We start from the raw sequence: 27,542 nt of genomic DNA, 5'->3' as shown, positions 1-27,542 counted from the left end.
ACCCAAATGGTCAAGAAGCACCTAAAGAAATGTTCAACATCCTTAGTCATCATGGAAATGCAAATCAGAATAACCCCGTGATTCCAAATCACACCAGTCACAATGGCTGAGATCAAAAACTCAGGAGACAGCAGGTGCTGGCAAGGATGTGGAGAAAGGTATACTCCTCCATTGTTTGTGTGATTTCAAGCTGGTACAACCACTCTGGAAATCAGTCTGGTGGTTCCTTAGAAAATTGGACATACCTGAGGACCCAGCTATACCACTCCTGGCCAAAAGATGCTCCAACATATATGACACATGCTCCACTATGTTCATAGCAGCCTTATTTATAATAGCCAGATGCTAGATAGAACCCAGATGTCCTTCAACAGAGGAATGGATACAGAAAATGTGGTACATTTACACAATGGAGTACTACTCAGCTATTAAAAAAAACGACTTCATGAAATTCTAAAGAACACACATGCTATGTACTCACTGATAAAAAGATATTAGCCCAGAAGCTCAGAATACCTAAGATACTATTCAGAGACTACAGGAAGCTCAAGAAGGAGGAAAACCAAGGTGTGGGTCCTTCAGTCTTTCTTAGAAGGGGTAGCAAAATACTCATGGGAGCAAATACAGAGACAAAATGTGGAGCAGAGACGGAGGGAAAGGCCATCCAGAGACTGCCCCACCTAGGGATCCATCCTATATACAATCACCAAACCCAGACACTATTGTGGATGCCAAGAAGTGTCTGCTGACAGGAGCCTGATATAGCTGTCTCCTGAGAGGCTTTCTGCAAGAGCCTGACATACACAAAAGTAGATTCTCACAGTCAACCATTGAACTGATCACAAAGTCCCCAATGAAGGAGTTAGAGAAAGGACTGAAGGAGCTGAGGGGGTTTGTAACCCAGAGGAAGAACAACAATATCAACTAACCAGAGCTCTCAGGGTCTAAACTACCAACCAAGGAGTACACATGGAGGGACCTATGGCTCCAGCCATATATGTAGCAGAGGATGGCCCTTGGTCCGGTGAAGGCCCAATGCCCCAGTATAGGGGAATGGGAGGGCGAGCAGGCAGGAGTGGGTGGGTTGGTTGGGGTACACCCTCATAGAAGCAGGAGGAGGGGGGATCGGATAGGGAGTTTCTGGGGGGAAAACCAGGAAAGGGGATAACATTTGAAATGTAAATAAATAAAAATAAATAAATATTTTATATCTGGTATCCCAATATTTGCTATGTTGATGACATTTGAAGACATGAAAACCTAAACTAAGAAATAAACATAGCTTTGTTTTGGAAAGCACCACAGGCTTCTGAAATAATACCTGGAGTATTTTCAAATAAATGAGCTCTTATAGAATCTATATATTCCCACAATGGCAGTGTTGGTGAAATTGAAGAGGCCCACATAGCCCATCACTGGATTTATGTCCAGGGTTCTCATTCTGCTTAACTCCCCAAAATTGGACAACAGGTGTCATGTAACCCTAGGCAAAATGAATACCATGCTTGCTAGAATCCTCCAGAACCAGGATGCTTTCAAGTCTGTCACATTGTCGCAGATAACACTGTTTTGATTTCAAGTTTTCCTTTCAGTCCCATTAATGAAACAAAGGCACTTAACACAATCAGAAAGCCTGGACATTCAGGTCAAACTCTAAAGAACAGAGTAGACCTGAAAACCATGCCTTTGGACAGCATAGCCTGGGTGTACATGAACTCAGATGGTGAAAGTGGAAATCTGTTCAAGCTTCACACCCCATTCATATCATACGGTCATGCAGTTCCCACAAATGGCATCCTTGTAGCTACTATGATATTTTTGTTTGTTTGGCTTTGGAATTACCATACCTATTGGGGTTTTGTCATGTGCTGTGTATACAAATGCTAAACTCTGGCCTCCAAAATCTATTTACAGCCCCATGAGTACATTCTCACATATAACAAATAATGTTATACAAACTTTGCTTGCCAATCTCCTCTGCATGGTTAAATGCATGTGGCTACAGTCAATTACTAGGGAAAACAGAAGTAGGTAGGGCTTCAGTTACTAGGCTGGGGGTTGGAGAAGGTGGGGGAGAAAGACTTGAGAAAGGCAGAGGTCACCCTGCTGAGATGGACCGTGGCCATGTAGCCAGAAGTGCATCCTTAGGATAGGCTAATGGAACAAAAGTAGCCTGGTTGAGACTCAAACAGCAAGTAACTTGGGGAGTGCAGTGGGGAATTAGCTAGTCTAGTCTACAGAAAAATAGAATAGGGATTAATCACTCAGTAATTGTGCTGATTTTTAAAATCAAAAGGACTCAGTCTCAATTACTGGGGGGGGGGCGCTGGCTGGATCATATTAAGCACTAGTAGAGTTACTAGATACCACTTACAACAACACATACGCACCTACTGACTTGACGCATATCCCATGTTTCACTAGCTCTGGACAAGCCCTTCACTGGAAGCCCCATCCCTGCCCCCTTGTTACAGACATCCCTTAACGTCAACCAGGACCCAGAGTCTAATAAATCACACATGAACACTATAGGCTGACAAAGGTCCCACAGGGAACAGGAGGTCAATGATCTCCACAATGGTTGCCATGGAGATGGAAGGCCCTAGTTGTTCTCTCTGAAGGTTCCTCATCTGTGAAATATTGCAATATTTGGAAATACCAGAGTAATTCTTAAGTCCACAAACTTACACATGTCAATCCAGGAAAAGAGCCAAGCTCAGCCTATAAGGCATAAAAATTCTTATCACTCTTAACTTTTAGCATTTTCAGGTTTACCATTTTAAATATGGATGCCCTTCAGTGTTTAACCTAAAACAGAACAGTACCTAAAACTGTTAAAGTGAAGGAGACAATCCAAGCCATTAAAAGTTAGGTCAAGCTATTTAAGCAAGAAAGGTAATCAAAATCTCTTGCCCTGCCCAGCCATGAGTTACAATCAGGGTTCTCACCAGCCTTGGGGGCCCCTAAGCCCCTGAGCATCAAATGTCCACATCGAGTGTTACATATAGGATGCACCTATCTTTCCAGCACCCCTAGATACCAAGTCTCATCTGCATGGGGTATGTGGAGGGGCCAGGGAGGCAGAGTCTTGAAGAGCTCGGGGCTTTGAGAGAAGGATGCTGCTGCTGGCATTCTGGAACTCAGAATGCGGTCATTTCCCTTCAAATTATTGGTGAAATACGATTCTATCATCACTTGGTGCTGACTCTATCACAGCTCGCTATCACTGACTCTGTAGCATGGGAAAGTTTTTTAGATCAATCATTTTTATAAGAAAGCCAACATCAAACCCTGGCACAGCACTCTAAGAATAAATAATCTGAGAAACCTGAATAGAATCCAAAGAACTTCAGGCAGAAAGAAGTAGGAGAGGACAATAGGGGCACAAATAAAAGCAAGGTACAATGATTGACATGCACACATTGTCATAATGAGGCCAGGGAGGTGGCTCGGTGACAAAAGCACTTGTGTGTAAATGCCTGATGACCTGAGTTCAATACTCTGAATCTCCTTAGAGGTGAAAAAAGAAAATGACTCACGAAGCTGTCCTCTGACCTCCACACATGTGCCATGGTATGTGCGTAACTCTCCCCACATATCATATATAATACATGATATTGATAAAATTTAAATGTCATAAACTCATTATTTTGTATGCTAACAAAAATATATAATATATAGTATACATAAAAATTTGTCTCCCTAAAGTTTATTTATATTTCCTCCATAACCTAACATCCTCAGCACTAACTTTGACCCTGATACCACCAATGCTAACTTTGGTGGTTATCTCAGCTGATTAAAAACATTGGTATAAGAAAGCAAACTAACAATAGATGCACACAGCCCAAACATAACAAAAAATGTCAATGCTTACACAGGAAAAAAATGATTATAGTAAAAGAATCTTACTTATTCATTCAATAAAACTACATACAGTTAGACATGACAGGGTGTTGCTCCAAATAAGAAATCTCAATTGTTTAATGCCCACCAGAAGTGAGGTCATGAATCATAATCAACTACAGAAAGACAGAAAGAAGGTTCATACAGCTGAGGAGGAGAAGGTAACCCAAGGCGTCAGAGGTAGAGGAGGCTTCCTAGAATAAGGTAAAGCCTGATTTGAAAGATGACAGAGGGGAAGAGCTAGGAAAATGTAATAAAAAGCAGAGCCTAAGTCAGAAGGGAAATGCAGCTACTCAGGGCCCTGCAAGCACTGGTGTTCCTAGAACATGAAATGTGATAGAATAATGAAAGGAATAAAGTTACAAATGAGAACATTATAACTGTGAAGATGTCATATTAATGTCAATATTAAAAACAACCCAAATTATTATTTGTAATTCACAACTAATATTCATATTTGATGCCATTACTATTCCTACTAGCTGCAATGTAAGGTCTATACAATACCTTGGGAATTCAGAAGTGACATAATTCTCAGATACTTAAGAGGCAGTACTTGAAAATATCTCTTAGAAAAGTCATTTTATAGTTGAACACTTCAGAATTCTATTGTTGTGGTTTGATTCTTTCTTTTTGGTGCTGGGTATGGAATCCAGGGTAGAACTGATAGCTTCCCTGCTCAGATGGAAGTCCTGGGACTCGGAAGATGCAGTGTTTCTGCATCCTGAGACACAGGTACAGAAACAACACAGCTCTGAGCTGGAATAGTGTCCCAGTGGAAGAGCATCCTGAGACATGGGAGCCCAGGAACCACCAGCTCTGAGGGGAAGACTTCCCAGCAGAGGCATTGCAGCTCCAAGAGAGGGTGTCCCCAGCTGAGCTGAGGAGCCTCAGCCAGGCTCCACTTCTTCCCTTCTTCTCTTCATTGCTTCTTAGCTGCTTCTGATGAGATAGTTAACACCAGGCAGCAAATCTCATAAAAGAGATTTATTGGAGGGTCCAAGGTGTGAAGGGATGAATCCAGGGGAGGGAGCAGACAGCAGGGAACTGAGCAAACCCAGAGGGTTTCTTGGGGGGAGGGAGGAACAGAGAAGCTTTCTAGGGCAGAGATTTCCATGGAGACATTGGTGGGATATCAAACACAGAGTTCAGGGATTACAGGTTTCCTGCTCAGGGATGGTGGATTTCTGTGGAAAGCTCATGAATTGGTGGCTATTGTTCAGACTTTTCACCGAAACTTAGCATAACCTGGGGGGGGGGGGCTGGAGATAACCTTTGTGGCTGTTACAGAGGCTGGAAAGCCATTAATACAGTTAGGGAGATCCAGGAAATGAAGTGTGGACATTTTCCTGCCTTGAGGGTTTAATAAAGTTTACAAAATATACAAAGTTTACAAAGGGAGTCCATGAGTTCTCTTGAGTGGCATGAATAGCCAGCAAGAATTGTATCTCTGACCTCATTTTCCAGAACTCTACAATTAGAATACCAAAATCAATTCAATTAACAAAACCATAAAATGGTTATCATTTCACCACAGCAGAAAAAGACTTTAAATGATATATAAAGTAAAAAGTTTTACATTTTAAAGCCATAGTATTCAAACAATGGTAGATTGGTGTGTTTTTAATTACTTGGTCAGGTTCTATTTAGTCTGAGCTAGAATTGAACTCACAATCCTCCTGCCTCAGCCTCTTCAATGTTGGGATCACAGGTATGTGTCACCATACTTGGCTTCTGTGGTACCTTTAATCCTAGTCAGGATAATAAAATTATTCTTTCCAACTCCAAGGTCATTTCTGTCCATACCCACTGAGTGTTTATGCTTTACTGCCCTCCATCTGATGGCATGGGAATTTTGTTTTGAAAATTATTAGTAGACTAATTTAAAAGCTCACACTGTTCCTTAGACACATCTATCTCACATATCCGTGTAAGTTGTGATTATCTGTTCCTCTACCTCTTCCCTCGATTCAGCTCCATGAGTGTGAGTGAGCTCCACAGGGAGGGAAAGTCAGCATTAACTTACTTCCTCGTCTTTGTGCGCTGTTTGCTTTTGGAAAACACTATTTTACCAAGCTGTGATTTTTAATGAGCAAACATTATCCAAGGTCATTTGGATTTTTCAAAGACTTTTGATTGGGCTTCCCGTCAAAAATCAGAGCACATAAAAGCACAACTGTAGTTTCCAGAGCTACCAATTGGCCACACGGTGTTAAGGCAAGTCCCTGCATGGTGTGGCAGAGTGGTCCTACTCTGGTGATATTCATGCATCACTAACAATATCTAGGTTTTCATATCTCATTACAGAGCTTCATTTTGAGTTTCTAGGCAGTCTTTGCCACAGTTACAGTAGTATATGCAACTCTGCCTTTGTGAGTGTCGCAGTTCCTGATCCCCATGAAGTCAAGATTTCTGCACATCACACACACTGCAGTCTACCATATATTTCTGGGACTACTGTAGTACCTTGCACACTGCAGACAGAAACTGTGCTTACTCCATAAATCTATGTGAGGAAGAATAAATGAGCCAGTGAAGGAATGTACAATTCTAAAACTAAACTAAAAAATTACCCTAAGTGGTCTATGTGCCATAAAGGGGTAGGCAATGGAGAATGAGAAGAAAAAACTACATTTTCATGCATTTTGCTGAATATGCAACAGAAATGTAAAATACAGAATTCTGTTTGCAATCAAAACTTTCTGAGACTGACGACTTCAGATGAGAACAAATGAGAGGGAAGGATAGATGGCAGAGGTCTTCAGTTGAAGTTGCTCTTAAATGGCTCTCAAAATAATAAGAAACTAGAGATATCCTAAAGTATAAATATTTAGTGATAACTACTGATGTCCACCCATCTGTAAGATAGCAAGCAATGGACCAGGAGTTAAAGAGGGTTGTAGTGAATCCTAAGATACCAAAAAGAGTGGTTTTAAAAATATTCTATTTGTTCATAATAAACAAGTTTTAGAAATTCCTCCTAGGAAAATTTTAATATATAGGAAGAGATTTATACAAACAGCAGCCTTGCTTACATTAGAAGGCAGAATGTCCCTCAGGCCTGTCTGCTTTTTGAAGTACTGTTTGCAGTGCATAATGATCCCATTTAAATTCTTTCTTAAAGTTCCTGTTTGTTCTTTTTGTATCTCATATTTCCTGAATGAGAGCTGTTCCTCTCGTGACTAGACGTGGAGTGGGGCTGTGCGAACTGTGGACGAAAGCTGCCAGTGTGCCCACCTTGCTCGAGGCTGCACCTGATGAGCTCTGACTCAAATCCAATGTGCCACAAACCAACATCAACTGGGCAGACATGGTCCTGGGTGCTGCACCCACATATGAGGTCCTTCTCAAGGCTCCACAGGAAAAGAATGGGACTTTGATCTCCTTGATGGAGAACCCTATGGAAAATTACTAACTCTATTCTAGGAACCCAAGGTCAAGATTGCCCAGTTATCTTAGCTTCTTTAAATGGCAGAGCACCTTGCTGCAGCTGCCAAGCCAGATGCCAGCACTGGTTTTTGCCTCCAAAACCCTGCGCCCCGGACACTCATGTTACACCTGGGTCACCAAATCCCTGAGTAGAGTCCCAGCCAGCTAGAAAAAAGACTCTGAGTTGGTGATCTGACTAGTCATCCTAGTGGACTCCTGTAACACGTTACTACGGAAAAGAATGCCAGCCACGAGGAACCTACAGATCCAAGGTTCTGGAGTTCCAGGCAGACTTCCCTCAAGTACTCTGCAGACCACTGAGCACAGCCAAGTACGAGCCACAACCCAAGGGCAGAGAAAAACAGACACCCAGAGGGGCCATGAAAAATGGTGTCGAGCTCTCAGTGAAGACCAGGAAGAGTGCTTTTCCACAGTCATTCTGTGAAAGACAGGATTTGTGTGAGCCATTCGATACGCAAAAAGGCCTTGCTGTGGTGGTAATTCTATACTAAATGCTGCTCTGATTCCACCTAATCAATATTAAAAAGAAGACCCCCAAATGCTTAAACTAGTTTAAAGAGACTTGTCTGTGTCCTAGAACAAAAGTACATATTTATAAGAAAACAAAATCATAAAGTTACCAACAGACTAAAATACACACTTCTGACACATATTCAAAGTACTGTTCCTTAAAATTACCCAGTTTGCAAAAAGACTGGAAAATATGACCTGAACTGAGAAGAATGGCCAATAAACTGAAACTGGGCCAGAACTGACAACAATTAGAAAGATCAGACAGACAGATGGGGAGAGGAGGGCAGGGGAGGGGAAGGAAGAGGAGAGGAAGGGAGGGGAGGGGAGGGAAGAAGGGAAGGGAAGAGAACAAAAGACAAAATGCCCCATGCTGCCTTGCAGTCAGCTGTTTCCCCTGGCTGCAATGCTCAGCTGCTCTGTGTTGGGCCAGGAGCCATCCCCATCTGCTGTGTTTAATTCCCACGGTGTAAACACCTACCTAGGCCAATTTCAGACTGTCAACAGTGTACCTACCCATCAGCTTGCAGAGTTCTTGAATTTGTAACAATCAAATCATGTGCTGAATCTACCTCTCCCAGTGAAGCCCAATCAACTCACCTTCACATCTCAAACATCAGTTCCTCCAGAGAGCATTCTATGAGACTCCAGATCTAAGTTAAATTCCTGAGTTAAGTTCCTCCTCTGGGCTCCCATAATATATTGTGCATACACAACCATGGCACTTAGGATATTTTACTATTATATGTTTGATTTGTGAATCCTAGGAGGGAAGATAAGCCCTATGAATTAATCTACCTGCAGAGCATTTTCCACAGTAACAAATGTAGGAAGACACACTCTTCGCTGAACAAACAATAAAATGGAGCAACACTGGTAGTTATAACACAGAAGAATCTCTGATGCATTTTACAGTGTGAAAGAGCCTGACACAAATGGCATGTACTATATGATTTCATTTATATCACACTCTGAAAGTGATAAACTTATAAATCCATGGTTGCTAGAAAAGAACTGCAAAGTAGCATGGGAGAAACTTTAAAATGACTATGAAAGAACTACAGAGTAACCGGGAAGAGCCAGGTGAGGATCCAATCTGTCACAGAAGCCAGAAGCCTTCAACCAGGCCACTGACTCACTGCAACAAACATTTGCTAGTGATGAAGTGTTAACAGACGGGTGTATGTGGGACATACTGTGGCACACTAAAGCTCCCGCTATGAGATGCTTTCTATGTTTTATTTATCTGTGTGTCTTTCTTTTGGGGGGTAGGTTGCAAGGGCAGAAGGGGGACACATGGGGACGGGGAGATGAGCAAGACTGGGACAGCTCACAGAAAATCAATGAAAAGTTTTTAAAAATTATGCTGACTTTAAAGAGAGGTAGCAAGGTCAGAGATGCTCTGAAGACTGCTGCTGCTTTAACATTGAATTGAGTGACCTAATTGAGGACTCTGGTGCCAACAGCCAGAGTTCCTGTACTTCATTATCAGTTATTTGTATCCAGAGACACGTGCTTCAGTCCAGATTTCATTGTCTACTTTAAGACCTGGCAGAAACCCCATAATGCATGTATCTTCTAGAAAAGAGAAGTAGACACCTGTCGTTCCCAGTTAAACCTCTGGATTATCAGATAAAAGGGGCCTGCTCTGTCTTGTTCTTCTTGTCTTTAAAATGAGCATTACATGCTTTTTGTTGTTCTTCTTAGAATAAAATGACTGTAGAAGTCAGACCATACTCTTATAAAAACTTCAAACCTATTAAAGGTCAGTTTTACTCAACATAAACTACTGATTCAATAAACATGAATTTATTTCTTTAGTCAAAAGTGGAAATGAGATAGCAATGAGAATAGAGCCAAAATTCTTTTTTTTTATTAAATAAATATTTAATATTTTGAAGTTTAATTTAAAATGGCAAAAGTTTAAATTTTTAAATGAAATACTGTATCCCCTTTAAATCTGTAAAGATAGTTTGTTTGGAAATATCCTACACTATGGTAACTAGTCAAACTGGAAAAAATAAAGCAGAGTGGCCAATGTGAGAATCAAGCTCAACACAAAGACAAGCAGATGCTCTACACCCACAACTATGGAGAGCCGACTGCCCCTCAACAAAAGAAAAGCTGAGAATAATATCAAGTAATCAGCAACCACTGTTTGATGACACCGTCCAGGTTCTGGTGATCGCTGACTTCTGGTTAGATTCTGCCACTGAGGCAGGTGAACATCCAGATGTAAGAGGAAGGGAGAAGGTTCTTTTTTATGTTCTGAGTCTTTCTTCAGCAGCACCTTTCAGGATTTCCACTACTCGGGGACAAGGTCTCTTTCTAGGTCCTATTTCTTGTGTGGTGTATGGTCCATGGTTCTAAATTTGTTGGGAATCTCTGAAATTGGCCTCAAAGAATTTGCAAGTGATTCTCACTAGGTGGCAGTCAACATGTAGAAGAATGTAAATCGATTCATTCTTATCTCCCTGTACAAAGCTCAAGTCCAAGTGGATCAAGGACCTCCACATAAAACCAGATACATTGAATCTAATTGAAAAGAAAGTGGAGGAAAAGCCTCAAACACATGGGCACAGGGGGAAAATTCCTGAACAGAACACCAATGGCTTATGTGCTAAGATCAAGAATTGACAAATGAGAGGGACCTCATAAAATTGTATAACTTCTATAAGGCAAAGGACAGTATCAATGGGACAAAACAACAACCAATAGATTGGGAAAAGATCTTTATCAATCCTACATCCAATAGGGGACTAATAGCCAATATATATAAAGAACTCAAGAAGTTAGACTCCAGAAAGCCAAATAACCCTATTAAAAAATGGGCCACAGAGCTAAATAGAGAATTTTCAACTGCGGAAACCCAAATGGTTGAGAAGCACCTAAAGAAATGTTCTACATCCTTAGTCAACGGGGAAATGCAAATCAAAACAACACTGAGATTCCTACTCATACCATGAGTCAGAATGGCTAAGATCAAAAACTCAGGTGATGGCAGATGCTGGCAAGGATATGGAGAAAGGAACACTCCTCCATTGTTGGTGTGATAGCAAGCTGGTACAACAACTCTGGAAATCAGTCTAGTGGTTCCTCGGAAAAAAGACATAGCCCTGAGGACCCAGCTATACCACTCTTGGGCATATACCCAGCAGATGCTCCAACATGTAGTAAGGACACATGCTCCTCCACTATGTTCCTAGCATATCAAACTCTTAATGAACTAGCATTAAGTCTGTAGAAGAGTCAAGATCAGGTTAATATACTGTATTAGTTTCCTAGGTTCACCTTTAAAACATACCAAAGTGTCTTGAAACAACAGAACTTTATGCTCATAGTTCTAGAGGTTAGAAGTCTGTTCATGAGCTGGTGTAGGGTCATGAGGCTCTAAGGAGCTGGGACTCCATCCTGCCAGCTTCTTAGTAGTTAGTATGACCAGCATCCATGACATCCCATCAGTTGGGCTGCAACAGTCCAGTCTCTTGTCTGTGTCCTTCACCAGTGTATCTGGGGCCAAACCTCCCTCTTCTTTGAGAACACCAATCATTGGACCAGAGTCCAACTGTCTTAGAGTTTATACTGCTGTAATGAAACACCATGACCAAAGCAACTTGGGAGGAAAAGGTCTATTTGGCTTATAGTTCTACAGCATTGTTCATTATCAAAGGAAGTCAGGACAGTAACTCAAACATGGCATAAGCCTGGAAAGAGGAGCTGATACAGAGGCCATGGGGGTGCCATTTACTGGCTTGCCCATTATGGCTTGCTCAGCCTGCTTTCTTACAGAACCCAGAACCACCAGCCCAGAGGTGGCACCACCCACAATGGATTGAGCCCTCCCCCCAACAATCACTGAATAAGAAAATGCCCAACAACCAGCTCTTATGGAGGCATTTTCTCAATTGAGACTCTCTCCTTTCAGATAACTGGCTTGTGTCAGGTTGCCATAAGACCAGCCAGCACAGCACCCTAATTCTATATGACCCCATCCTCACAACATTTGCAAAGGCTGTTAGTCCCAAAGAATGTCAAAAAGGATAGGGGCTAGAACATGAAAATACCTTTGTGGAAGAACACATGTGAACTCACTACACAAACAACTAATTAAAGACAACAAAAATAGGATACAACAACAGAACAAATGGTGAATGGAATGCAATGGCCGAGAGCTCTAGAGAGTCAGGGGACACTGCCTGAGGAGCAGTCAGGGATGGCCCAGGAGAGCAGAAGTGAGGGACCTTCCAAAGAAAGGGGAGAATTGTTATAATCTTACAGGACAGAGGCAGGCAGGAGCACAAGACTGATAACCAGGGACAGGTCTGGATTAGTTACTTTTTTCCTAAGTTGGGTCTTAACAACTGAAAAAGCAACTTACATAAGGAAGATAGATGTTGGCTCACAGTTTGAGTGTATCGTGGTGGGGAAGTCATGCAAGAAGGAGCCTGAGGCAGCTGGTCACATTGCATCCACAAAGGAGGAAGCAAAAAGAGAGGGAGGTGGGTGCTCAGCTTGTCTTCTCCTCATTCAGGGGAGGACTCCCTTTGGTGCTGTCTACACATAGATCTTTCCCACTTCAGGCCAATCTAGGAATCCCCAGACAGGCATGCCCAGAAGTTCCTTAGGTGTTTCTAGATCCTCACAAATTAACAAACAAGTCAACCATCACAGGGTCCAGTTTGATGAGTACATGACCTATATGTCCCACGGACTAGAGGGGTGAGCAGGGCCAGGGAACAAGGGCTCCATATCTAAGTCTGCTTGATTCAGCGAGTGGTTTGGGAACTACTGAGGGGGTAACTGCTTTAAAAACAGTCCCATGATTTCCTTCCTGCACCAAAGAGGTCCATGAAATACAATAGGGACAGACCACAGTACTAGCAATACCAATGCTCAAACTCAATTCTCTCTATTGATCTAGGTACTGTGTGGCAACAGAACCAGGAACAGCCTGGAAGAAGGGTCCCAAAGCAACTGAATGAACTGGGCTAGCCCATTTCATTGGCTGCTGGGACAGTCCCCACCTGAAATGGCATTGATCTAGAAGTGCTTGTTTGCTTCAGTGCAAGCCTTCTCAACTGTTAACTATCAGAAAAGTTAGCCATGTTTCTTAATTACAGAGAAACTGTTCTCTCAGGTAATTCTTTTCTACAAAAATATGTTCCAAAAGTGTTTAACATATTCTTTTACATTAAAAATGAAAGATTCTCAAATTACAACATGTTTTTTTTTTTTACACTCAAGGACAAAGTCCTACGTGGATAAAAACAGAGAACAGAGAATCTAAATAATTAGCAGTTCTACTGAAACTCAGTGAGAATGCCAAGGTCACGACTGTGCGTGCGTTTTTTGTCTCAGCATCTACATCTGCATTTATAAACCAGCGCCCTCCACCTCCCCTCTGTGCTCTTTACTAGCACTATATAGTTATAATTCTTCTATTGGAAGCAAGTCCTTGAAACCAAATCATATGTAATTTAGAAGGTCACCTCTCCCACAAAGCCACATTAAAACTGAAACGTTCTCAGCTATCTATTGGAGGTTATAATCTATTTAAGTGTAGAAAAGTAGAGTTTCAGAAAAACAATTAAATGTCTCTTCATACAAAAGTCTGACTGCACAACCATGTAAGTCAAGGAAACTATAATTTGCTGCTGTATATATATTTGGATTTGGTTCTTTCGAGACAGGGTTTCTCTGTGTAGCCCTAGCTGGCCTGGAACTCACTCTGTAGACCAGGCTGGCCTGGAACTCACTCTGTAGACCAGGCTGGCCTCGAACTCAGAAATCCGCCTGCCTCTGCCTCCCAGAGTGCTGGGATTACAGGCGTGCACCACCACTGCCCGGCCCTGCTGTATTTTTTAAAACCACACACTTAACCATAAGATACAAAATTTGACATTAAGCTAGAACTAATTAGTTCAAACAAATTATATACCTAAGTCCTAACTGTTCAATTTTTAAAATGGCAATACTTTGTCAACTATTAATTAATGACTATGAGACATTTGTTTCCCTTCGCACACAGACTCTTACTTGAGGCCGGAAAGTAGGAAATCACATTAAAAGTGATTCTGAGGTAAATGCAGCTCTGTTGGGCAGCACACACCTACAGTGCCAGTACTCACTCAGGAAGTAGAAGCAAGATAAATCAAGTTCAAGAGCAGCCTGGGCTACAGAATAAAACCTTGCCTCAAAACAGCAATAACAAGGGTCTGGTGAAGGGGCTGAAGGCGTCATGTTGGACCGGGAAGGTGGCAAAACTAAGCCCCTGAAACAGCCCAAGAAGCAGGCCAAGAGACGGACGAGGAAGAGAAGGCTTTCAAGCAGAAACAGAAGGAGGAACAGAAGAAACTCAGGAGCTAAAAGTCAAGGCCCCGGGGAAGGCCCCTGGCCACAGGTGGAATTAAGAAATCTGGCAAAAAGTAAGATGTTCCTCACATCTGAGGTGATGGTGACCCTCCTCTTCCATTCCTATTTAAACATCTGGATTCCCTGCCAAAAATAACATCTTTGCCACTACAGCTAAAATGAAGTGTTATCCTGTGATCTGTCAAACATCTGGATTCCCTATCATAACATCTTTGCCACCTAATAGCTAGAATGAAGTGCTATCCTGGAGCCTGTTGTTGTACATTGTAATAAACTTTTGTATAAAAACAAAACAAAACAATGAATAAAGTGAATAATGCAATGGAAAAAAAACCAGCAATAACAAGCTGTGTGTGGTGGCGCATGCCTTCAACTCCAGCATTCCAGAGAGGCAGGCCTCCAAGCCTGATATACTACAGTCAGAGGTACATAGAGAGACCCTTTCTCACGATTATTTTAAATTTAGTTTTAGTAATGATGATAACAAGTTAGGAGAAACCACACGTTTACTTTTTTTTAGTGCTCTTTTTACCTTCAATGAAACTCTTGTTTCTCAAAATTTCCCAATTTAGTAGGGTTTATTTTGTTGTGGGCATTTTTATTTTTTTACATTTCATGCTTGCTTATATTTTATCCCATATGTTTATCTATATGGGAGAGCAGAGAGTGCTGCAGGAACATACACACACATGCAGAGGTCAGAGAAAGGCTCCCTCTCCTATGGCTCTCTCTGCTGTTTTCAGATGCTACTTCTCACTAAGCCTGAAACAGATCATTTTGGGGGACAAGTGAGCTCCTGGGAGCTGCCTATCTCTGCCCCCTCCCCAATGCTGAGTTACATACAGTACACGTCATCATCCCTGGCTTTTATGTGGGTGCTTTGGACTTGGACTTGGGGCTTCATGCTGGGCAGTAAGCACTCCTCATATGCTGCTGTTTTTGTGGTACTGAAGAGTGAGCTCAGGGGCTCGGGCTGCCATTTTACTTAGTACTGAATATGCCAGTATCTTTCTTATTTGTTGTTTTATTCTGTCCTATTTTTAATTGAAACATACATTTGAGCACATCTAGCTCTAAATCTTAACTATACAGACAAAGGTTTATTTGCACTCACATATGTGACACCTATACAAAGAAACAACACATTCAACAAGCCGCCAGAAGTCTCTTGTGTCACCAAATAAAATACAGTCCTGACTTAAGTGACATAGGTTCTTATTTTGTGACTTATTTTCATAGCATAATCCTATAATACTTTATGATACATGCTCTTACATGGAAACTAAAATAGCTGATTTACTGGAAATTGAATACAGAACGGCAGTAGAGAGGGGCTTGGGAGAGAAGCCAGGGAGCAAAGAGAAAGGTTGGGCAATGTAGATATGAGCAAGATACTCGAGGGCAGCATCATGCTATAGGTGGCTGTAGGTAATAATAAGCTATAGGTGGCTGTAGGTAATAATAAGCCACATGTTTCATCTAGGCAGTTATGGATTATGAAGAGACATTTGTGAACACTCAAAACATGTTCAAACCTGTCACAACAAAGCAATGACAGGAACTAGAAAGATGGTGCAATAGATAAGAACATTTGCTACTCTTACAGAGGACCCAGGTTTGCTTTCCAGCACCCACACAGCCACTCACAACTACTTACAAATTCCAGTTCCAGTGGGCTCTAACACCCTCTCTCCTGATACTTGTGAAGGCACCATGCATACACATGGTGCACATACATGTTTTCAGACATATACATAAAGGTGAAACGAATTTTAAAAATTTTAAAGAAATATTGTTTGTGGAGTGGGTATGCTGAATTTAACTCAAGCATTATACAAAAACTGAATAGCATTCTGCAATTTTATACCATGTTTTCTTTTATCTATTCATGGACATTAAAGTTGTTTCTATATCTTAGCAATTGTGGGTAATGAACATTAAACTGCAAACAGGCCTTTGCCATGCTGATTTCACTCTTTGGAGTATATGCCCAGAAGAGAGATCAGCAGACGGTAAGGTCATTCTAATTTTCTTAGGAAACTCCTATGCTGTTTCAACAATGGCTGCTAGCCAGAGCACTGCTCCTTCCCACAAGAGCAGCCACGGGGTGGTTCCCCCTTTCCTCACACTCAGACCTCTTACCACCTATCCTGGTAGCAGCCAACTGGTGGGTGTGAAGTGACACCTCACAGTGGTGTGAGTTGGTGTCTCCCTGAGGATTCGGGATGCTGAGCACACTTCCATAATCTTTGGAGCATATTATCTTCTTTGGGAAAATGTCTGATCAGTCTGATGATACTACATTCAGATAGTTTAATATGAAATTTTTCTATTGACCTCCTCATCTGGTCCATGAATGCCTCCTCCTAATCCACAACTGCCTGGATGATTTGCTGTATGTTCCTTTGTGGTGCAGTAGCTTTTCATACAGAAGGGACTGTTGATACAGTCCCAGCTATTTAGTTTTGCTTTTTCAGTCTAAGCTTTGAATATAATTTTTAAAAGTTTAAATATTGCCAAAGAGCTTTCATTATAAATTCTCCTCAAGGGGTTTTATAATCCCTGGTCTTATATTCATTTTGATCTCATTTTTTCCTGTATGGTATTAGACAAAGGTGCAATTTTAAACATTTACATGTGTATATCCAGTTTTTTGGGTATTATTTGAAACTAACTTCACAGTATAAATTTTTGGCACCTTTGATAAGTTGACCACTGTGCTGGCTAGTTTTATGTCAACTTGACACAAGCTAGAGTCATTCTGGAAGAACAAACCTTAATTGAAAAGAATGCTCGCATGGTGCACACATGGGCACCACCATCCCCACACTGGCCAACATAAAAGCTTATAGTAAGTTTTCTTGATTTATGCCTGCTGTAGCCAAGCAGGCTATGGTAAGTAAACCAGTAAGCAGCACCCCTCCATGATCTCTGCAATAGCTCCTGCCTCCACATCTGTGCCTTGAGTTTCTGCCTTGTCTTTTTTCATATAAGCTATAAGCTAAAAGATACCTATAAGCGCCCAGCCGGACAGGACAAGCAGCTCCAGGTACTGTGATACACAGAGTTTAAGATCTCTGGGGACACAGACCGCCTGGCTGCTGCCAGGGCCCAGGACCTGGGCAGATCGGCGGTTCATCTGTGTGCCAGCCAAGCATGGGGCCTGTGCCCTGCAGGGCAGTCAGCATTTGGAGGGGCTCACCACCACCATCTTCACTCCCTGGTAGAGCAGACGGGCAGCACCAGGTTCACAGAGACAACCTGAGTATAACATTACTTGGGGCAGGACACACCAGGGCTCCAATGGCACCCAAGAGGAGGACAGCATATCAGCAATCTGTGCCTGGGGAAACCCAGTTATACAGTGGTGCAGAAACAGCATCACAGGCTCACAGGAGGTTCAAGCACCAGCCAGTGACAACAGGACCAACTAAAGCCAGAGATAACCAGATGGCAAAAGGCAAATGTAGGAACATTACTAACAGAAATCAAGGCAATATGGCAGCATCTGAACCCAATTCTCCAACAACAGCAAGTCCTGGATACCCCAACACATTTGGATTTAAAACCACTGGTCATAATGTTGTTAGAGGAACACAAGAAGGACGTAAATAAATCTCTTAAAGAAATACAGGAGAAAATGGATCAAAAGTTAGAAGCCCTTACAAGGGAAACACAAAAATCATTTAAAGAAATTCAAAAGAATATGGGTCAAAAGATAGAAGCCAATAAGGAGGAAATGCAAAAATCACTTAAAGAAATACAGGAGAACTTGGGACAAAAGGCAGAAGTCATGAAAGATGAAACACAAAAATCTCTTAAAGAATTACAGGAAAACACAAAAAAGCAAGTGAAGGAACTGAGCAAAACCATCCAGGATCTAAAAACAGCAGTAGAAACAACTAAGAAATCGCAAAGGGAGACAACTTTGGAGATAGAAAACCTTGGGAAGAAATAAGGGGCCATAGATGCAAATATCAACAACAGAATACAAGAGATGAAAGAAAGAATCTCAGATGCCGAAGATACCATAGAAACCATGGACTCAACAGTCAAAGAAAATACAAAATGCAAAAAGCTTGTAACCCAAAACATCCAAGAAATCTAAGACAAAATGAGAAGACAAAACCTAAGGATTATAGGTATAGATGAGAGTGAAGATTTACAACTGAAAGGGCCTGCAAATATCTTCAACAAAATTATGGAAGAAAACTTCCCTAAAGAGAGAGATGCCCATGAATATACAAGAAGCCTACAGAACTCCAAACAGAGTGGACCAGAACAGAAATACCTCCCGTCACATAATAATCAAAACCCCAAATGTACTAAACAAATAAAGAATACTTAGGGCAGTAAGAGAAAAAGGGCAAGTAGCATACAAAGGAAGACCTATAAGAATTACACCAGACTTCTCACCAGAGACCATGAAAGCTAGAAGATCCTGGGCAGGGCTCATGCAGACTCTAAGAGAACACAAATGCCAGCCAAGACTACTATACCCAGCAAAACTCTCAATCACCATAGATGGAGAAACCAAGATATTCCATGACAAAACCAAATTTACACAATATCTTTCCACAAACCCAGCCCTACAAAGGATAATAGAGGGAAAACACCATTACAATGAGGGAAACTATACCCTGGAAAAAGCAGGATATTAAACTTCTTTCTTCAAACCCAAAAGAAGATAACCATACAAATATAATTAACATCAAAAATGATAGGAAGCAATAACAACTACTCCTTAATATCTCTTAACATCAATGGACTCAATTCCCCAATAAAAAGACATAGACTAACAGACTGGATACGTAAACAGGACCCTACATTTTGCTGCATACAGGAAACACACCTCAGTGTCAAAGACAAAACTACCTTAGAGTAAAATGCTGGCAGATAATTCTACAAGTAAATGGTCTCAGGAAACGAGCCGGAATAGCCATTCTAATATCAGATAAAATTGACTTTCAACCTAAAGTCATCAAAAGAGATACAGAAGGACACTTCTTGCTGGTCAAAGGAAAAATCCACCAAGAAGAACTCTCAATCCTGAACATCTATGCTCCAAATGCAAGGGCACCCTCATTCATAAAAGAAACTTTATTAAAGCTCAAAGCACACACTGCACCTAACACAATGATTGTGGGTGACTTCAACACTCCACTCTCCTCAATGGACCGATCAGAAAAACAGAAACTAAACAGGGACACAGACAAACTAATTAAAGCTTTGGACCAATTGGATTTAACAGATATATATAGAGAGAACATTTCATCCTAAAGCAAAAGAATATACCTTTTTCTCAGCACCTCATTGTACCTTCTCCAAAATCGATCATATAATTGGTCACAAGACAGACCTCAACAAATATAAGAAGATCAAACTAATACCTTGCCTCCTATGAGATCACTATGGAATAAGAGTGGTCTTCAATAGCAACAAAAACAGAAAGTCCACATACACATGGATACTGAACAATAATTTACTCAAAGATACCATGGTCAAGGAAGAAATAAAGAAAGGAATGCCTTTTTAAAATTTAATGAAAATAAAGGCACAACATTGCCTAATTTATGGGACACAATAAAAGCAGTGCTAAAAGGAAAACTCATAGCCCTGAGTGCCTCCAAAAAGAAGCTGGAGAGACCATACACTAGCAGCTTAATGACACACCTGAAAGCCCTGTAACAAAAAGAAGATAATTCAACCAGGAGGAGTAGAAGACAGGAAATCATCAAACTCAGGGCTGAAATCAATCAAGTAGAAACAAAGAGAACCATACAAAGAATCAACAAAACCAGGAGCTGGTTCTTTGAGAAAATGATCAAGATAGATAAATCCTTAGCCAAACTAACCAAAGGGCACAGAGACAGTATCCAAATTAATAAAATTAGAAATGAAAAAGGAGATTTAACAACAGAAACTGAGGAAATTCAAAAAAGCATCAGATCCTACTACAAAAGCCTATACTCAACACAACTGGAGAATCTGGAGGAAATGGACAATTTCCTAGACAGATACCAAACACCAAAATTAAATCAGGATCAAATAGATCATTTAAACAATCCCATAACCCCTAAAGAAATTAAAGGGGTCACAGAAATTCTCCCAACCGAAAAAAGCACGGGACCAGATGGTTTTAGTGCAGAATCCTATCAGACCTTCAAAGAAGACCTAACACCAATACTCTTCAAACTATTCCACAAAATAGAAACAGAAGGAACACTACCTAACTTGTTCTGTGAAGCCACAATTTCACTGACACCCAAACCATACAAAGATCCAACAAAGAAAGAAAACTTCTGGCCAATTTCCCTTATGAATATCGGTACAAAAATACTAAATAAAATTCTTGCCAACCGAATCCAAGAACACATCAAAACAATTATTCACCATGATCAAGTAGGCTTCATCCCAGGAATGCAGGGATGGTTCAATATAAGGAAATCCATCAATGCAATCCACTACATAAACAAACTCAAAGAAAAAAACGACATGATCATTTCATTAGATGCTGAAAAAGCATTTGACAAAATTCAGCATCCTTTCATGTTAAAAGTCTTGGTCCATACCTAAACATAGTTATAGCAATATACAGCAAACCGGTAGCCAGCATCAAACTAAATGGAGAGAAACTTGAAGCAATCTCACTAAAATCAGGGACTAGACAAGGCTGCCCTCTCTCTCCATATCTTTTCAATATAGTACTTGAAATTCTAGCTAGAGCAATTAGACAACATAAGGAGGTCAAAGGGATACAAATTGGAAAGGAAGAAGTCAAACTATCACTATTTGCAGATGATATGATAGTATACTTAAGTGACCCCCAAAAAAAAACTCCACCATAGAACTCCTACAGCTGATAAACAACTTCAGCAAAGTGGCTGGTTATAAAATCAACTCAAGCAAACCAGTAGCCTTCCTATACTCAAAGGATAAGCAGGCTGAGAAAGAAGTTAGGGAAATGACACCCTTCACAATAGCCACAAGCAATATAAAGTATCTTGGTGAGACTCTAACCAAACAAATGAAAGATCTGTATGACAAAAACTTCAGGTCTCTAAAGAAGGAAATTGAAGAAGACCTCGGAAAATGCAAGAATCTTCCATGCTCATGGATTGGCAGAATAATATAGTTAAAATGGCCATCTTGCCAAAAGCAATCTACAGATTCAATGCAATCCCCAGCAAATCCCAACTCAGTTCTTTATAGAGTTAGAAAGAGCAATTCTCAAATTCATCTGGAATAACAAAAAACCCAGGATAGCTAAATCTATTCTCAACAGTAAATGAACTTCTGGGGGAATCAGTATCCCAGACCTCAAGCAATACTACAGAGCAATAGTGTTAAAAAAAAAAACAAAAACAAAAAAAACAAAAACAAAAAAACCCTGCATGGTATTGGTACAATGACAGGCAAGTGGACAAATGGAATAGGATTGAAGACCCAGAAATGAACCCACACACCTATGGTCACTTGATCTTCAACAAAAAAAGCTGAAAACAAATGGTGCTGGTTTAATTGGAGGTCAACATGCAGAAGAATGCGAATTGATCCATTCTTATCTCCTTGTACTAAACTCAACTCCAAGTGGATCAAGGACCTCCACATAAAACCAGACACACTGAAACTAATTGAAAAGAAACTGGGGAAGACCCTTGAGGACATGGGCACAGGGGAAAAGTTCCTGAACAGAACACCAATAGCTTATGCTCTAAGATCAAGAATTGACAAATGGGACCTCATGAAATTACAAAGTTTCTGTAAGGCAAAGGACACCTTCAAAAGGACAAACAGCAACCAACAAATTGGGAAAAGATCTTCACCAACCCTACATCTGACAGAGGGCTAATATCCAATATATACAAAGAACTCAAGAAGTTAGACCCCAGAGAACCAAATAACCCTATTAAAAATGGGGTACAGAGCTAAACAAAGAATTTTCACCTGAAGAAATTCGGATAACTGAGAAGCACCTTAAGAAATGTTCAACATCATTAGTCATTAGGGAAATGCAAATCAAAACAACCCTGAGATTTCACCTCATACCAGTCAGAATGGCTAAGGTTAAAAACTCAGAAGACAGCAGGTGTTGGTGAGGATGTGGAGAAAGAGGAACACTCCTCCACTGCTGGTGGGAATGCAAGATGGTACATCCACTCTGGAAATCAGTCTGGCGGTTCCTCAGAAAACTGGGCATGACACTTCTGGAGGACCCTGCTATACCTCTCCTGCGCATATACCCAGAGGATTCCCCGGCATGCCCACTATTCCCTGGGCATAGTGGAGCATAGTGGACACATGTTCCACTATGTTCATAGCAGCCTTATTTATAATATCCAGAAGCTAGAAAGAACCCAAATGTCTCTCGATGGAGGAATGGATAAAGAAAATGTGGAATATTTACACATGGAATACTACTCAGCAATAAACACAATGAATTCATGAAATTTTAAGGCAAATGGTTAGAACTAGAAAATATCATCCTAAGTGAGGTAACCCAATCACAAAAGAATACACATGGAATGCAATCACTGATAAGTGGATATTAATTAGCCCAGAAGCTCTGAATACTCATGACACAATTAGTATATCAAATGATTCCCAAGAAAAAGGAAGGAGAGGGCCCTGGTCTTGGAAAGGCTTGATCCAGCATTGTAGGGGAGTATCAGGACAGAGAAATGGGAGGAGAGAAGAGGGCTTATGGGATATATGGGGAGGGGGGAAACCAGGAAAGGGGAAATCATTTGGAATGTAAACAAAGAATATAGGAAAAAAAGATATCTATAAAATATAAAATATAATAAACCATAAGGGGTTTCTGAAAGGGAGACCTGGATATAGGAAAACATTTGAAATGCAAATAAAGAAAATATTCAATAAAAAACCAAGTTGATTAGAATAAAGCATATGTCTGAGTGTGTCTGAGCAGCACCCCACAGAGCTTGCCTCAGGTTCTCAATCAATACAACAATTACTGTCTGAGGAAGGACATTGTTGGGAGGTGGCAAGAGTGAAGTTGTTGCCTCACTGGAGGAAGTAAGTCACACAGACTAGGTCCCCAGACCTCACCTTAGCTCTTCCCTGCAGTCCCATTTTCTGTTTCTTGCCCACGGTGAGGCCAATGGCCTCCTCCTTGGGCCCCGTTGTTTCAGCCGCCTGCTGTTTTGCCATCTTCATCATGATGGATGGAAGCTATAAGCAAAATCTCTCTTTTTCTTTGTACTGTTTCTCTCAGGCCACAATAAGTTAAAAACTAACATAGGTAATACAGATATTTTACGAATATTAATTATTTGTATCCAATCATCAAGGAATATATCTTTATTATTACTTTTTCAATTTCATGAATGTTTTACAGTTAAGCATAGAAATAGTTGGCCTTCTTAATTAAATTTATCCCGAAGTATTTCTTTATTATTACTGAGGTGGGATTTAGTCCCTGGCATGCAATGCTGGTTTAACACATGCAAACTGATAAGAATCACCACAAAACAAAATGATGTATGATGTAGAAAAGGCAACTGACAAAACTCAGCATCCTTTGATTAAGTAGCTTAGGAACCAAAGAAGAATACCTCAAAATAATCAAAGCCCTTTCTGAAAAAGCTATAGCCAATGATATCACAGGCACAAGGAACACCTCAGTAAGCCAGCACCAGGCAGGGGTGCAAATGTCAGCCTTACCACTTCTACTAACGTACTGTTTTATAGAAATGTTCCTAGCGAAACAGACAGCACAAAGGCATCCCAAACACAAGCAAAATTACTTCTGTTTACAGACATGATTCTATTATACAAAAACCCAAATATCATACACACGCATACTTACACACTACATACAGTCACGCACATGCTCATAAACACACACACTAACACATCCATCCTTACACATACACTCTTTCACAGTCTTATGTACACTCATATACATACACTCTCAAACAGTCACAACATATGCACACGTACACTTACATACATACTCACACATTCACAAACACACAGACATATAATAAATGAATTTGGTGAGGACACAGGACACAAAATAAACACACAAAAACACATGCATTTATATACATAAATTACAACTGCAAGAGGAATTGAGAAAACTAACCCATTTACAATGACTCAAGGATAAATCTATGGTTTAATTAATGTTTCAATCAGGGTTTATCTTTAGCAGCATCCCTATACTTTAATGATAAATTTGTCCCCTCTGTAATTACTAAGCAACTGTCATTTACTGGAGCCATTTACTACACACTAGCCACCAGGGTCTGAATTCCCTTTCTAATTTTCAGAGTCTCTCACTTTAAGGAGCAGACCTACTGCCATGAAACGGACAATGACAAACGTAGCGAACAGCCCCACCCAGCATCTCATACTCCAGGACTCCTGCATGTAAACAAGGGTGGGCTCATCAGCAATACTCATCTCAGCAGCTGAACCAAAAGCTAGTGGTGAGACCCAGTATCTGTGCAGAATTCCATTCCTAAAATGACAGGAGAGCAGCAGAGCCCGCCCGCTGTGCAGTGTTGGTGTGGGTGGCAGAAGTCAGTGTCTCCGCAGCAGTGGGTACTCGCTCACCAGCTCTGAAATAGAATTTGATGGGCCTTCCTGGCAGTTAGTTTCTTAACATGGTCCTCGGGCCTCCCAGAGTGTGAACTGCCCAACACAGTAAAACTCCATCTCAGCCTGAATCGTCTGAGGCAGCTGCTGCTGCTGGCAACTAAGACACTGACTCAGCACCTTGGTCTACTTAGACTCATTTTACACTTTTCTATCATTACAGAACCTTATTAATTATGTCTCCTCAAAGGACAGATGGAATGGTAGGAACACATGTTCTTAAAAAATTATTTCATAGGTTTTCCACTGATTCTAAACTGAAAATTAGCATAAAAAGGGAAATATCTCAGAAGCTTTGTAGATTCAATTATGTTTATTTCACATATACAAAAAAAATGAGACTTATCCTCTTAAGAGCAAGAGATAGCCCATTACATGTATAGGTCCCATGTTGTTTAGCCACTTACCAGCCTGGGAACATTTGTGGCCTTTACCTCTTTGCTAGTGTGAATACCGCTTCTATCAACTTGGATGTACAAGTATCTGTCAAAAATTCATGCTTTAAACTTTGGGGGATCTACAGCTAGAGGCAGAACTGCTGAATTATAGGGTAATTTTATTTCAATTTTTGACCCATCAGGACATTATGCCAAGTGAAACAACCAATTACAAAAGGATACTTCACAATTCTAATTATTTTTATTTGTTATGTTGCACATACTTCTCTCATTCTGTCATTTGACTTTCATAGTTCATAGCTATACACTCAAACACTAACACATGCGCAGTCACACTCACACACACACACACACACACACACACACTTGTTTATGAGGCCCTGAGCTGTGAAATAATAAATTTCACCCATGCTTTATCTTATCACTTCAAACTTCATTTTCATGTCTGCATCTTCTAAGCAGATGAAGCTTATCTTCAGGTTTGAAGCTGGTGATATGCCAGCAGTATTTCAAGTACTTTCCTGTTTTAAGAATTACGAGGACTTCAGAAACGCTATTTGATCCCTACAGTGCTGAATTTATCTAGTTTCCAGCTGTCAGAAGGACAGCAGAGAGGAAGGGAAAGCAGGCAGCCACACGAAATGCAATGCTTCTGCAGCAACTACTGCAGACTGTGAGGACCTTGCCACAGCCTGGCATGAAACAAAGGGCGCTTCCTTTTCCTCTACGCGCCAAATTAAGTCTTTTCCCCTATCTGTAAAGATGCAGATGGGAGGGCAATGACTTTTAGAAACAATGGTTCATGAAAAAGCAATATCTAGTATACAAGCCAGGAGCTGCACTAACAGTCCAGATTTCCTCTCTAAGCTCCCCGAGCATATCCTAGAAGCAACAGAGAGAGTCAGAGAGCGCAGAAGGGGCAGCCTCTGTTTCCATCCAGTCAGGTCTGCATTGCACAGAAAGGCCCAGCTAAACTGGTACACATCAGCAAAGAACTGAAGCCAGGTGGGCACACGCTAGAAACATGCTGTACTAGACACAGTGCAGGTGCCAACATGGAGAGGTCTCCAAATCCTTGACTACTATTCTTTTTACTCAAAATTTGTTGGAGAAGACTGTGTAACATAAGCAAGTCTCCACCCTTGCTCTGTCACTATTTCACACTAACATCAGTAATTTAGGTCTCTTTAAAGTGAACACTTAAATAGATATGTGTATGTTTGTATTATATATACAAGAGGTGGTAGCACCTCTTCTAAAGGATGCCTGTTAGTTCCCAGCACCCACACTAGATACCTCACAACCCCAGAACTCCAAGAAACCAGATGTTCTCTTCTGGCCTCCTAGGAATGGCACTCATGTACACACATACATACACACACACATACATACACACACATACACACAAACAATCACACAATCACATATAAAAAATCTTTAAAAATTATTGTAAAATGTATATTAACATAATTATCCATTTGGTCACTTTTAGTGCACACATAAGTAACTTTAGATTTATTCTTATTACAACCATTGCCATCTTTCATCTTCTCAAACTAAAATCCTATATTCTTGCAATAATAACTCCCAGCTTCCCCTCCTCCTAAGCCTATGACCACCTTCTCTATGGATTTCTCCCACTATTCATGAGTGCAAACACACAATACACGTCCCTTTGTAACTAGCTTACTTCACTTAGCAAAATGTCCTGGGGTTGCATGCGTCGGAATATCTTCCATTTGCAAGGCTGACTAGAGCTCCACTGAACACACTTTGGTCTGTATCTATCTGCATGATCATGTGCTTCCACTCTCTCCATTCTGTGTACAAACTGAAGTGCTGTTGTTGTTGTTGTTGTGTGGTTGTTTGTTTTGCTGCTTTACAAATTGAAGTGCTGTTGTTGTTGTTGTGTGGTTGTTTGTTTTGCTGCTTTTTAGTTTTTCACTCACTCTGTAGCACAGGCTGGCCTCAAACTCAGATCCGCCAGCCTCTGCCTGGTCCTGCTGGGATTAAAGGTGTGCATCAACCATGCCTGGCCAAACTGATGCTCCAAAACAACAAATAATGCAGCTAATGGACAAAGCTACAGCAAGCGTGGGGCTCGTCCACACAGAAGGCTGTGAGAGAAAAAGTAAGGCAAGAGCAAGGAGCACAGTAACAGCCCAGAGGGACAAAAGGGCTTCCCTGCACCATTTCTGTGGAATGCTGACGCCGCTTCAGAGAGTGGCCGTGTTCTTTCTGTGCATGTTGAAGGCGTCGCCACAGCTCGCAGCACCTGCC

At 41.0% G+C, this 27,542-nt stretch overlaps 1 protein-coding gene and 1 pseudogene across 2 annotated transcripts in view; one reads left to right on the top strand and one right to left on the bottom strand.

Annotated features, from left to right (window-relative positions):
* Positions 1–27,542, bottom strand: part of Aven (apoptosis and caspase activation inhibitor) — a 138,628-nt gene that overhangs the window by 19,232 nt on the left and 91,854 nt on the right. The window lies entirely within an intron of this gene.
* Positions 14,105–14,520, top strand: LOC127685715 (translation machinery-associated protein 7-like; annotated as a pseudogene).

Source organism: Apodemus sylvaticus, chromosome 5, assembly GCF_947179515.1.
Source record: "Apodemus sylvaticus chromosome 5, mApoSyl1.1, whole genome shotgun sequence".
Classification (NCBI taxonomy): domain Eukaryota; kingdom Metazoa; phylum Chordata; class Mammalia; order Rodentia; family Muridae; genus Apodemus; species Apodemus sylvaticus.
This window is presented reverse-complemented; position numbering and strand designations above follow the sequence as displayed.